At 44.1% G+C, this 5,372-nt stretch overlaps 1 non-coding gene across 1 annotated transcript; it reads right to left on the reverse strand.

The window, feature by feature from the left end:
- Positions 1–2,322: 2,322 nt before the first annotated feature.
- TRNAF-GAA (transfer RNA phenylalanine (anticodon GAA)) lies at positions 2,323–2,395 on the reverse strand. Its single transcript has one exon. It is a non-coding gene; the product is annotated as a tRNA-Phe (tRNA).
- Between the last annotated feature and the right edge of the window lie 2,977 nt (positions 2,396–5,372).

The following is a 5,372-nucleotide window of genomic DNA, read 5'->3' on the forward strand; positions in this document are numbered from 1 at the left end:
ATGTGCATATTTCACCTTGATATGCTAATTTCTGGCAACGACACATCCCATTGCGTTTGTTGATGAGTCCCCCCACTTTTGTTTTTAGGACTTGACCCCTGATTAGAACATAAATAAACTGAAGTAGTTCACTTCCAACAGCCATCACTATAAGCGTTCTTATCTTCACTTCTATGACACCTGCTGCTAATGAAACTTAGCAGCAGGGGTCGGACTTGGCACTGCAGGTGATCAGGGACGTCATTTAGGGGTTTTAATGCAAGCTCCTGGGCTGTGGCCAGCACCATGTGGCTCTTTACTTTTGGAGTACCTGGCTTTCTTGTTCAGGCCCCTTAAAAAAGAAGAAAAATAAGAACAGGAGTGCCACAAGTCTAACACTTTCAGCACTGACCCTAAATAAGAGAGAATAGGTATACCAAATAAGGCCTCTTTCTGGAATTCTATACAATAATTCATAGCTCCCAACTCACACGCTTTTGGCGGGTGTCACCCGCCTTGTAAACAGCGGACTCACCCGCCAAACCTCATGCACGCCCATTCATTTCAATGGGCCTCTCACCCGCCAAAAGTAAAATCGGGTGTTTTCACCCGCTTTTGCGACATAAATGGTTGAGAGCTATGATAATTGCTAGACTCATTAAAGGTTTATTTCAGGCCCACTTCCTGGGTTGGGTCACTGATTTAGTCTGTTCTTTTTTTTAAATCACTTTATTTAAACATTTTAACAACAAACAACAAAGAAAAACAATCTCCAGTACATCGCATCGTGTTCAGATTGCAATGTCTAAAAGAACCTCAGAAATAAACAAAATAATACTGAATACATGGACATCAATAATATTTGTAAAAAACAAATACAATTTGAACAAAAATCCCTGACACTCAACCAATAAGACAAAACAACAAGAAACAAAAACACACAACAAAACAGCCCCCCATCACCAGAAGTATCAAAGTATCCCCAACCCAAGTAAGGGATTATCCACCCAGGTTTGGAACCCAACCTTCAGCCAAATAGGTCATTAAAGGGTCCCCAAAGTCGAGAATAACGACCTTCTCTACCTTGTCAAAGTTCGACAAGACCTGCATATCTGATAACCACCCATCCACACCCGGTTTCTTCCTTGACTTCCAGACCCGTAGGATTTGTTTCATTGCCAAAATTAACCCTTTATTAATCCATTCCGTACAATCCCTAGCTCTGTCTCCTCTACCCCTGTTGGATAACAAAATGATTGAAAGGAAGGAGCGAGGAAGTTTCTCTTCCAATACAAGGTCCAGTCTATCCAATACCCCAGTCCAGAAGTCGGAAACTCTCGGGCACGTCCACAACATATGTATCAGCCTTTCATCCTTCTGAGGTCGATAAATGAGTACCAACACAGGTTGGGTGATATTGGGTGTATATTTTTTCTATAAGCGTAAGTGCTATATAATAACACATCATTATCATTTGGTCATGGACATCTGCTTGCATTAACAGTAATTTGGTATTATGGGCCTATACACTGATCTTAACAATACATTTGGCGATCCATTCTTGTATGAAATGTACAATGAAATGTACATCACATTATAGTAATATCGTAACCATATTTTTCGTAGTGTACATGTATGTGATGCCAATTCCTGTTTTGTCAACGGGTGAAAGGTCGTGTTCGATATCACTTTGGGGTGGGGTCAAATCAGGGGGTCAAAGGGGGGTCAAAGGTCGTGTGATATCACTTCCGCTACCCCAGGATAAGGAAGCTGATATTGACGGCTGGTGTTGTATGATATCATGCATTCCCAAGGCAGCATGAGGGATCTCTGTGTGGGCGTGGTCCCGAAGATTGACAAACACTGCTTCCCTCATGCTGCCATTGGGATACAGGATATCAAAAATAAGGTGTCTTTCCTGCTATAATCTATTATTTCAAATAATTCGTGGTCCAAATTTAGTTGCTCTTTTATCTCATCGGAAGACAAACCCTGAGAACGGCAACATACATGTGAATGCCATTTGGCTATTTGCAACCTCGTTTGCTTCAACGTTTGAAGCCCAACTGAAAACCTCGTGCTGCAGAAGGGCTCACATTATGGACGTTTTAGGTCACACGAGGGTACTCATTGGTGCAACAAACAGTATAATACATGAACGCACGTCACACGTGGAAACACAGAAAGAGTTACGGCATACAAGGATAAAACGTAGTCTGTCTCATTTGACGCCACTTATTGTTCACCATTTTGTTAGTGACAAAATAGTCACTCTTTTACAGTGACAAAATAGTCACTCTTTTACTGTGCCCTCATAAATCATTCCCACTTCGAAAAAAAATCTGCCGAAACCCGGGATCGAACCAGGGACCTTTAGATCTTCAGTCTAACGCTCTCCCAACTGAGCTATTTCGGCTGTTTGCACATTGTGCTGTCTTTATATATGTACAAGGTGGGAGCACGACATTTTTCAGAATGGCATACACTATGAACTGTACCACTTCCAGTGACTCCTAATTTTGACAGCTATAGCACAATTAAATGCTTTGTCCAGGATCACACGCTTTGATTATGTTTCGAAGCTGGGATTTGAACCTTATCTGAAATGTCGGTACTTGACTACATTGTTTCTCAAGTGAAGTTGGTACACATATTTGTTAATGTTTTAATTTTAATATCTAAAATGCTACTCCATTTTATAAAGATGGCTTGAAAAGCACAGAAGTCACACAATATACTAGCATAAAATGATCTTAGAAGCACACTGAGAAAAACTAACATGAATGTAGCTTATTATCCCCAACCAGAATTTTATTTATTTATTTACCTATCTATAATGCGCCGACAGACCACAGGCATCAAAATGAAAGCTTGTGAATGAATGCTTATAAGTTCTAGCATGCAAAATAATGGGAACCTACAGAAAATCTCATAGAGACACAAAGTGAAGTAAAATGCATGACAAGATGATTGTTTCACACAGCCTGCTGCTTGGTATGTACCCCCATCATTTCCAATCAGCCAACAAACACACTTTAACTAGCTTATTAAACATTACACAAAACAAAGAAAAAAAGGAAGTGGCACAGACACAATTCACTTGCACTTACTTCTTGTCGCCACTAACGATTCCCTTCCCATTGTAAATGGTCTACTGAGAGGTGTTAAAAAGGATAAAGACCTCACTGGGCATCTTTGTGCAGCCCTGGCTGTTTGTCTCTCAGTTGACAGAGGGAGCGCAGGGAATCAGCAGGTGGCCCCATTGGCATTCACTCCTTTGCGGCCTGCTAAATCGGACTCTCCTGAAGAGTTGACGGCGCCCTTGGGTAAACCTGAAAACATTAAGGTGAGGCTGCACAGTGTAGAAGAACATGAGAATCTTAGTGGGTTGGTGTGTCCACTGATAAACAAAAAACAAGAACCATAATGGGTGACTGGACCCTGTGGGAGAACCAGAGAAACCCAACAAAAGTATTAACCCTATAAGAGAACCCAAGAACATTAGTACAAAACAAAGGGGGGTCTGGGAATCTCTCTACCAGCACGAACACAGCCCAATGACCTGTTCTTGGGTGAATAACCCCTGGGAGAGACTCGACCAAGTCTTTAGCTCACTGTCCCTTTCACAGAGAAGAAATTTCCCTGCATATCAGCCTTTGTCCTGCCCAGGGGCAGTCCAGCGCCGAAATGCTAGGCAATTCTCCTCTGAACAAGAGTACCATCAGTAACCCCATACACGTGTTTCAGCCTTGTTGGGCATCATCAGTGAGGTGAAACTGGTGCCTCTCTAAGAACAGTGAGCAAGGGGTCCACGTCTGGATCGCCCTGTTAACTTAGGGTGAAACCCAAAGTTAATTAATGCAAAACAAAGGGGGGTCTGGGAATCTCTCTACCAGCACGAACACAGCCCAATGACCTGTTCTTGGGTGAATAACCCCTGGGAGAGACTCGACCAAGTCTTTAGCTCACTGTCCCTTTCACAGAGAAGAAATTTCCCTGCATATCAGCCTTTGTCCTGCCCAGGGGCAGTCCAGCGCCGAAATGCTAGGCAATTCTCCTCTGAACAAGAGTACCATCAGTAACCCCATACACGTGTTTCAGCCTTGTTGGGCATCATCAGTGAGGTGAAACTGGCTGAAACACGTGTATGGGGTTACTGATGGTACTCTTGTTCAGAGGAGAATTGCCTAGCATTTCGGCGCTGGACTGCCCCTGGGCAGGACAAAGGCTGATATGCAGGGAAATTTCTTCTCTGTGAAAGGGACAGTGAGCTAAAGACTTGGTAGAGTCTCTCCCAGGGGTTATTCACCCAAGAACAAGTCATTGGGCTGTGTTCGTGCTGGTAGAGAGATTCCCAGACCCCCCCTTTGTTTTGAATAAATTAACTTTGGGTTTCACCCTAAGTTAACAGGGCGATCCAGACGTGGACCCCTTGCTCACTGTTCTTAGAGAGGCAACAGTTTCACCTCACTGATGATGCCCAACAAGGCTGAAACACGTGTATGGGGTTACTGATGGTACTCTTGTTCAGAGGAGAATTGCCTAGCATTTCGGCGCTGGACTGCCCCTGGGCAGGACAAAGGCTGATATGCAGGGAAATTTCTTCTCTGTGAAAGGGACAGTGAGCTAAAGACTTGGTAGAGTCTCTCCCAGGGGTTATTCACCCAAGAACAAGTCATTGGGCTGTGTTCGTGCTGGTAGAGAGATTCCCAGACCCCCCCTTTGTTTTGAATAAATTAACTTTGGGTTTCACCCTAAGTTAACAGGGCGATCCAGACGTGGACCCCTTGCTCACTGTTCTTAGAGAGGCAACAGTTTCACCTCACTGATGATGCCCAACAAGGCTGAAACACGTGTATGGGGTTACTGATGGTACTCTTGTTCAGAGGAGAATTGCCTAGCATTTCGGCGCTGGACTGCCCCTGGGCAGGACAAAGGCTGATATGCAGGGAAATTTCTTCTCTGTGAAAGGGACAGTGAGCTAAAGACTTGGTAGAGTCTCTCCCAGGGGTTATTCACCCAAGAACAAGTCATTGGGCTGTGTTCGTGCTGGTAGAGAGATTCCCAGACCCCCCCTTTGTTTTGAATAAATTAACTTTGGGTTTCACCCTAAGTTAACAGGGCGATCCAGACGTGGACCCCTTGCTCACTGTTCTTAGAGAGGCAACAGTTTCACCTCACTGATGATGCCCAACAAGGCTGAAACACGTGTATGGGGTTACTGATGGTACTCTTGTTCAGAGGAGAATTGCCTAGCATTTCGGCGCTGGACTGCCCCTGGGCAGGACAAAGGCTGATATGCAGGGAAATTTCTTCTCTGTGAAAGGGACAGTGAGCTAAAGACTTGGTAGAGTCTCTCCCAGGGGTTATTCACCCAAGAACAAGTCATTGGG

This window comes from Ambystoma mexicanum (assembly GCF_040938575.1).
Source record: "Ambystoma mexicanum isolate Mex_15411 chromosome 12 unlocalized genomic scaffold, UKY_AmexF1_1 Mex_chr12_unloc.2, whole genome shotgun sequence".
Classification (NCBI taxonomy): Eukaryota; Metazoa; Chordata; class Amphibia; order Caudata; family Ambystomatidae; genus Ambystoma; species Ambystoma mexicanum.